The sequence below is a fragment of the Triticum dicoccoides genome, chromosome 5B, assembly GCF_002162155.2.
Source record: "Triticum dicoccoides isolate Atlit2015 ecotype Zavitan chromosome 5B, WEW_v2.0, whole genome shotgun sequence".
NCBI lineage: Eukaryota > Viridiplantae > Streptophyta > Magnoliopsida > Poales > Poaceae > Triticum > Triticum dicoccoides.
Window position 1 is genome coordinate 50,360,354 of NC_041389.1, and position 8,912 is coordinate 50,369,265.

The 8,912-nt window shown below is 45.2% G+C and overlaps 1 long non-coding RNA gene across 2 annotated transcripts; it reads left to right on the forward strand.

The window, feature by feature from the left end:
• The first annotated feature begins 969 nt into the window (after positions 1-969).
• Positions 970-1,838, forward strand: LOC119305141. 2 transcript variants are annotated; one of them, XR_005148564.1, is made up of 4 exons: positions 983-1,005; positions 1,114-1,261; positions 1,352-1,410; positions 1,499-1,838. It is a non-coding gene; the product is annotated as an uncharacterized LOC119305141 (long non-coding RNA). The 2 variants fall into 2 exon arrangements; XR_005148563.1 differs by having other exon boundaries at positions 970-1,261.
• The last annotated feature ends 7,074 nt before the right edge of the window (positions 1,839-8,912 follow it).

Consider the following 8,912-nt stretch of genomic DNA (forward strand, 5'->3'; position numbering starts at 1 on the left):
AGAGCTCAGGAATTGTTTTCGTCATCCTTGCACATTTTAGTTCATCATGAAGTCGTAGTAGCTTGGTGACAGTGACTAGAGAATCTGTCAATCACTATCTTATCTGGAAGATTAACTCCCACTTGATTCAAGTGATTGTTGTACCTAGATATTCTGAGCACATGCTCACTGGTTGAGCTATTCTCCTCCATATTGTAGGCAAAGTACTTGTCAGAGGTCTTGTACCTCTCGACACGGGCATGCTAAAATACCAATTTCAGCTCTTGAAACATCTCATATGCTCCATGGCGTTCAAAACGTTTTTGAAGTCCCGGTTCTAAGCCGTAAAGCATGGCGCACTAAACTATCAAGTAGTCATCATTTTGAGCTTGCCAAACGTTCATAACATCTACATCTGCTCCTGTAATAGGTCTGTCACATAGCTGTGCATCAAGGACATAATTCTTCTGTGCAGCAATGAGGATAATCCTCATATCACGGACCAAGTCCGCATCATTGCTACTATCATCTTTCAACTTGTTTTTCTCTAGGAACATATCAAAAATAAACGTGGAGCTATATCGCGAGCTATTGATCTATGACAGAATTTGCAAATACTATTAGGACTAAGTTCATGATAAATTAAAGTTCAATTTATCAAATTACTTAATAACTCCCACTTAGATAGACATCCCTCGAGTCATCTAAATGATCACGTGATCCAAATCAACTAAACCATGTCTTATCATCACGTGAGATGGAGTAGTCATCAATGGTGAACATCTCTATGTTGATCATATCTACTATATGATTCACGTTTGACCTTTCCGTCTCCAGTGTTCCAATGCCATGTCTGTACATGCTAGGCTCGTCAAGTTTAACCCGAGTATTCTGCATGTGCAAATCAATCTTGCACCTGTTGTATGTGAACATGGGCCAATAGCTCCTGTGCGACGTGTTTGATGTGAATTTGCTTGAGTGTGACGTTGTTCGAGCGAATGGCTGTGGTGCGACACATTTAAGCAGGTAAATAGCCCAGGGCCACATGGGGTGTTAAATGTGGTTAAATTGGTCGTCAACCAAGCCCGTTTATGTTAGGACATGTGGGTCCAACTTAATTGCTCCTCAAAACAGCTGACCGTGCCCTGCCGCCCGACCGTGCCGGACCCGCCACTCTGCCCCCTCCCCCCTTCTTCTCCGGTGGCGGCGGATCTTGCGTTCTCAACGGCGGCGGCGGAGCCCTCGTTCTCAACGGCGGCGGAGCCTTCGTCCTCAAAAAATGGTGAGTGAAAACCCTAGTCCCCCTCCCGTTCCTCTCTCGACCCCGTAGATCTCAGCTCGTTTCCTCTGTTTTCGCTTGTTGAATCGATAGGTTGTGAGGGGAGCCCGTGGGCATACTGAGATGGAGCCCCCAGATTCAACTTCGAATAGGTAATGCTCCTCTCTCTGATCCAATTTTGCATGCAATTAGGGCCTAGTCTGCTCTTTCTCACGGGCTCACACTGTCCGCCACTGATAGAGGGGATGCTGCCGCTCGGACCTTCGAATTGACGGTCAATTTCTTTCCATCAAAGGCAAAATTAGTTGATGGTAGCATTCAGAACATTGAGAGAGACACAATTGTTAAATGGGAGGTTGAGTTTACAGAGATTGATCCACAAGTTCTACAGAACATGGGAGAGAAGGCAGTGAAGAAATGGGTGGAAAAAATTGGGGAGAATGTTGTTTGGGGTCCAGAGCAAGAAGTATCACTGTTGCGGTTTGATGATTGGAAAGGAGAGTATGTGAGAATGGAAGATGGTGAACAGATTGTTGATGAAATCGATCGGCAAAACGGCTGGACAAGCAAACGAGCTAATTTTTTTGCTGAGCTGGTTGATCTGAATATTTTTTCGAAGGTTGGATATGTGCCATCACAATTGGCTGCGCAGATGGTAGATGATGATTGGGCTACACAGAGGCCATTGATTCCCATGTGTACTGAACTTACAGTAATAGCCGAAGAGGGACAGGTGACTGGAATTGAAACTGAAACTGCAGCAACTCTTGATTGGAATGTAGTTGAATTAGATGAGCTTACTGATTTGGTCATTGCACCAATGCCTGACATTGAGATGGCCAAACTTTTTGGCATTCCAGTCGATGACAGAGATAAGCAGGAGAGGGGAGAATCTAGTTTGCCTGCTAATGTTGATGAAGATGTAGATGGACAATTGATGGAACAAGCTGCAGATGAAGTAGATGATGCACATGATGATGAGCTGGTGCATGTTTATGACAAAGAAAACCCTGTCATTGAAGTAGGCAAGTTCTTCCCAAGCATGAAGGAGTTTAGGATGTGTTTCAAGACTTATGCAGTGAAACATGAGTTTGATGCCAAGACTGTTTGGACTGATAGAAAGAAGTTTTATGCCAGGTGCAGAGGATTTGATGGTAGTGTCAAGCCTTGCAAGTGGTACATATCTGCTAGACTGCAACCTGATGGAAGTACTGTCAGGGTTAACCAAATCCCCAATCAACATACTTGTATTACAAGTTCACAGAGAGTATCAACCATGACATCACAACTTTGGGTTGCAGAAAAGATCACCCCAATTTTAGCCAAAACACCAAACACTACTACCAAGAAACTCAAAGTAGACTTGGAAAAGATGTACCCCATTAAACTGAAATATACCACAGTGTGGAAGGCAAAACAAAGGACAATGAAAAACTTATATGGTGATTGGGCAAATACATTTAGGATGCTTTACAACTTCAAAGCAGAGGTGGAAAAGAGGTCACCTGGTAGTGTTGTGGAGATAGATACAGAGGTATCAGCCAAAGGTGAAGTCAAGTTCTCCAAGTTTTTTATGGCTTTGAAGCCTTGCATAGATGGCTTCAAAGCAGGGTGCCGTCCATATTTGAGCATAGACTCATCATTTTTGACAGGCAAGTGGAATGGTTAGTTGGCAGCATGCAATGCTCTAGATGGACACAACTGGATGTTTCCTATTGCTGTTGGCTTGTTTCAGTCAGAAACAGAGGCTTCATGGACATGGTTCATGATCCAGTTGGAAAGATGCCTAGGGCCAGTGTCACCTTTGGCTATACACACAGATGCATGTAAGGGGCTTGAAAATTCAGTGAAAAATGTTTTCCCACATGCTGAGCAGAGGGAGTGCTTCGGTCATTTGTGGATGAATTTGATCAAAAAATTTAGAGGAGAAGAATTTGGGCGCATGTGGCCAGCAGCAAGATCTTACACTAGACAGACACACAAATATCATCTTGATAAGATAATGGCAGCATGTGATGAGTTTGGTCCATGGCTGAACACCTACCATTCTTTGTTATGGTACAGGTCAGCATTCAACCCTGCCATCAAGTGTGACCACATCAACAACAATTTGGCAGAGAGTTTCAACAATAAGGTGAAGGAGTTAAAAGATTTGCCTATGCATGACATGGTTGACCAAATTAGGATCATGCTCATGCGGTTGTGGGAATTGAGAAGAAGGATAGGTGATTGTCTGCAAGGTGATAAGCTTCCAGCAGTGGTACAACAGGTGGTCAATAGGAGCAGAAGTCTTTCACATTTGTTTGTTGAAAAATCTTCACCTTGGGGTGCTGAAGTTAGAGATAACAAAACTGGAAGGAGACATGTTGTTAACACTGAATTGCATGATTGCACTTGCCTCGAGTGGCAACACACTGGTAAACCATGTGAGAATGCCATTCTTTTCTTAGCATCCCAACCGAAGATAAACATGCACCCATATCTGCATGAATATTATTCGGTAGCAAGATTCAAAGCTGCATATGCTACTCCAATTCCAGCAATTACAGATCAGTCTCAGTGGCCTGAAGTGGACATTGAATTTTCCATGTGTCCTCCCTTGACGAAAAGAAAGGCTGGCAGGCCTAAACAGAGTAGATTCAAGGCATGGTTTGAGAAAGGTGGGAGTAGTAAGAAGGGAAAGAAAGATGAAAAGCCAAAAAGGGCCCAAAAAGGTAACAACAATAGATGCAAGTTGTGCCAGGAACTTGGGCACAGAGTGGGATCTATCAAATGCCGTTACACTCCTGATAAGCCAAAGTATGTTCTTGTTTATTTGTCTGTGTTTTGATTTGGTGCTTTTTTCCAATTAGTATATCTATAACATTTTCTGCACAGGAGGAAGCGAGCAAGTCAGCCCCTTGTTGTTGAACAGTGTTGGCCAACCAAAAAAGCAAGAGTCAATGGCGGTAGAAAGAAGAGAAGTGTGCCTAAGCCTGAGCAGACTGAAGAAAATCCTGCTGCAGTCAACATTCAGACTGAAGAAACTGATGTGGAGGTGCACACCGAAGAAACTGAATTTGAGCGTGTCGAGGTTCAGACTGAAGAAACTGAACCTGAGCGTGTCGAGGTTCAGACTGAAGAAACCCATGTTGAGGTACACACCAAAGAAACTGAAACTGTTGTCAACATTGAGACTGAAGACACTGATCACGAGGGTATTGGCGAGGTGTTGAAAAGACCAGTGAAGAAAACCAAGATGATCAGTGAACTTGTGTGTGTAGTAGAACCAAAAATAAGAAGGGCTAAGGCGAAGAAGGGCACACGACGTGGTAGGAAGAAGTAGAACAGAGAATAGTTTGAAAATTTGGGACATGTAATAATATTTGTAACTTGGTGCGTACTGGTAGTCACTATGTATCCCCATATTTCTATTCGAACTTGTTTGTCTAAACCAGCCAAATAAAATTCAAATTTAAATTTAAATTTGGGCTATTGATGTTTTAGTGCTATCTAAAGTACCTCAACTGAAATATGTTTGCTTGCTGATCATTCTGATCCCTTTTGGTAAGTTGAACTCATAGTCATGAAAAGTGTGTTTCAAATGACCTCCAAAGGTAGGGTAAACGGCCTCATATTTAAGCAAGTTTTTTTGGCACCTTGTCTAAACTAGCCAAATAATTTTTCTACACATCTATTCTACCTATATAGTGTAAATCTAAAGTCTCACTATTTATTGAATTAATTTTCTATTTTTTCTTTTCTTTTTGAAAAAACAAGGTTTAATAGAAAATTATATATAAAACAAGTTTAAAACATGAAAATGAGAAAAGTAAGTTCAGATCTTTATTAGTCAATCCAAAATGAAGTTTTGGTGAGGTTTTCACACTTTTCATTTTCAAAACTCCACCTACTCTCGGGTGCCCACTACTCTCTCCCTTCAACTCCATACTACATTGTTTGAGGAATAACAATTTTGTGAAGGATTTTTCGTAAAAATGTATGTAAACCATATTTATATTTTTTTCTCGTTACTATACGACATAATAAGACTATGTGCGCAAGTTTTATATTTTTTTGATTTTTTTTGATTTAGTTATGCTCAACGCTAATCAGTCAAAACCTCTTAAAACCCCTCAAAACCCCTCTCAAAACCCCTCAAAACCCCGCACACTACCTGGTCGTCGATCGTTGTGCGTGGACGGTTGAGATCAGGCGCTAGGGTTAGCTACAGTGTGCAGCGATCCGCATGAGACGCGCTGATTGGTTGACGCGGTGGGGTTTGGATCAGCCTCTCTCGTTGGAGCATCAGGACCGTTCATTTGAATCCAACGGCAAGAGTTGACGCGGTGCATGGACCAAGCCTACGGAGTGCCCTTTCCATCGTTGCATGCGTGCCCGTGCCTACCCGCAGCATGCATGCCCACCCGCAGGACTGCGCCCGTGCGTTGCATGCATGCCTCGACGTAGCCCTGCTCCACCACCCCTATCAATCCCTATCAATGCAGTAACCTGTCGCATGCCTACCATTAGAATCACATCAAAGAATGTACCCGGCCACAATGCAGCAGCCCGATGAAGACAACCAAAAAGCCAACGCTGCATGGCGTGGTGTGCACGCTGTGCATGGCGTGCTCCTCTTTGACGATGCAATACTGGCATGGTATCGATGTGGGTATCGATGCAGTTCAAATGGCGTGCTGCCCGTTACAAGATGGGCAAAAGAAGGCGTACATTATTGTCACGTCTCCCATCGACCGAACCTTGCCCTCTAGCCAGGCCCTAGCAAGATGAGCAAATTAATGGGCAACGGCATGCATGCACGGGCGGCACACGCAGAGAACCCGGGGAAGGCGTGTCCCCTTGACCCACGACGGCACAGACGCGTGCGTGAGTCCGTCCCCCTTGACCCACGACCGGTGGCACAGAAGCGTAGCAGTCCGTTTCCCACGGCCACGCTCGTGTACATGCTTTCATGGGGCGCCTCCAAACGCCGCCCGCCCATTAATTCTAGGGTTTCGACAGGGTGAAACGACGTCGCACTTGGGCTATTTAAGCCGGGCACTATCGTCCTCTCCCTCCTCATCCATCATACCCCATCCTCTGCCTCCTCTGCCCTTCTTCTTCATTCTTCTCCATCAAAACCGACCGAGCACTCGAGCCACCCCGCCACCATGCAGTACACCGCCCCCACCTACCGCTTCCCCCCAACCGTGCCGGAAAGGCTCTACCCGGCCGGAGTGTATGTAGAGAGAACCCTTAGGGTTTGGGCGATCTCGAGATGGAGGGGCGCAAGGGAGTTAACGGAGTTCTTCCTTGCGGCCGGCTTCCGCCACCTCCCCCCCGGCTCTCCTCGGATGTACCATCTTGAGGAGGTCAACCACAACGGCGTTGTGGTTGGGCTCCTCGCCACGTTCACTAACCCTTTCGATGCTTTCCATCTCCTCGGGCGAGCGTATTGGGTTGGTTGTGAGTTCATAGCTTTCACCACCTACAATATCTTCACCGACTTCCAGAGCATCTTCCCCAACAACGGCGTTATGCACACGCTCCCGTACCCCATCAACAACGGGGAGGAGTGAAGGACGGCGCCCGGAGGAGCGAGGTGGCGTTGTTCCCCGGGAGAAGGAGAATAAGAGCCCGAAGAAGAACCCGCGTTTGGTGCCCCCCGATCTATCTAGCTTATCGTATTAGTTTTTTTAAGTTGTATTAGTATTTTAAGTTGTAAGGCTATCATGGAGTTGTAAGGTTATCGTGGAACTATGGGTTGCAATAGTTATGCTACTATATATATTGTGTGTTTCGTGCTATTATTTGAAGATTGCTATGGGTTGTTCTTGCTTATTATTTGTGTATTGCTATGGGTTGCTACGAGCCCGGGTTGCTACACCTCAATCTCACCACACACACACCATCTTCAAAATATTGGCCAAACCATGGACATGCAACTAGGAGCCCCATGCAAACCCACTATGGACATGCCACTAGGAAATGCAAACTAATTTACTTCATGCAACTCATTTAGTTCATGGAACCGTAGACATGCATAAAAATAATTAACATTTGGTTTTATTGCATCAAAAAATGATCCATCACAAAATTTAGTGCAAGAAAAAGGCCAAAGTAAAAATAAGTAACATTTTATTTGCCGAAGTTAGAGGTGGGCTGGTGCCGCTACGCGGGTGGGCTGGTGCCCCTACGCGGGCGGGCTGGTCACTATTTTGGGCATGGTTATTTTCTCAGGGTCCATTTTCTCACGGCCCAACATCTATTCGGCAGCCCAGTTTTGTTTTTTTACTAGAAAATGAATTTGGGTGTGTACTCTGTTAACTGAAGAACAAAAACAGAGGAAACAGAGCATCAACACTGAATATGGCCCCTGAGAATATCATTACAATAATTCAAGCAAGTTTTGCTTCACACGAATCCAAGTTCATCTAACAAATGATCCCTAGCTAACTCAAACTACTGGGCACCCCTGAAACTAGCTGACTAACTAACTGAAACTATAACAAATTCTAGCGATTGATGAACATCAAGTAAAATAAACCCATAGCAATGACACAACCATAAAATGCTCCCGCCATCATATTTGCTTGTTGCTTCAAATCGATCAGATGCTTTAGTTGCTTGCCGATTTTCTTCAATTCACACTTCAGTTCTGCACTGTGCATCATCGGATCGGCTCTGTCCGCCAAATTGGGGGCTTGTTCCACGGCAAGCCGCCCCCCAAAATTGAGCTCTTGGGTTGGGGTTGATCCCTCCAATTTCAACCTTTCAACATATTCATCGAGCCACTCAAAATGCCCACATTTCTTCAGAACCTGAAAACAGGGGGCCGGCGGCGCATGAATCCTAGATCCACCACCCAGATCCACCGCCCTAATTCGAGGGAAAAAGAAAGAAATCGGGAGAAATTAGACCATAGAATTGGTCAAGAACACAGATCTAACCTGCCCCGGCTGTGGCTTGCTCAAACATTTCACAAACTCGCGCCCACAGTTGCCATTTTCTTCCCTCACACAAGTCAAATGCTTGAGAGGCTCCATGCGTGGGCAATCGGGGCATCTTGTCAACGGCAGTGGACCATACTGCGTCCATGGTTGGCAGGTGGCTGAAGTCGAGCTAGACATCACTCGCCGGCGGCGCGCTTCGTTGCCGGAGTAGAGGAAGAAGAAGGTGGGAAAGGAAAGGGGCAGGGTAAGCAATGGAGGGGGGCGGGCTGGCTCGGGTCGGGGCACGCTGATGAGCACGGGCATGCTTGTGTGGATAAGTTGTGGGTCCCACCCGCATGCGAGTAACTGGTGGGTCCCGCGTGTCATAACTCAAATCGCTAACCCTCGTGTTTTTCATTTCACGGTTAAATAGAGCCATGTCGCATTGGAGCTATTTACACGCTCAAGTGTGTCGCATCACAACCATTCACTCGAACAACGTCGCACTCAAGCAAATTCACATCAAAAACGTCGCACAGGAGCTATTGGCCCATGTGAACATAGAGCTTATCACACCCGATCATCACGTGGTGTCTCGGCACGATGAACTATCGCAACGGTGCGTACTCAGGGAGAACACTTATAACTTGAAATTTTTGTGAGGGATCATCTTATAATGCTACCGTCGTACTAAGCAAAATAAGATGCATAAAAGATAAATATCACATGCAATCAAAATA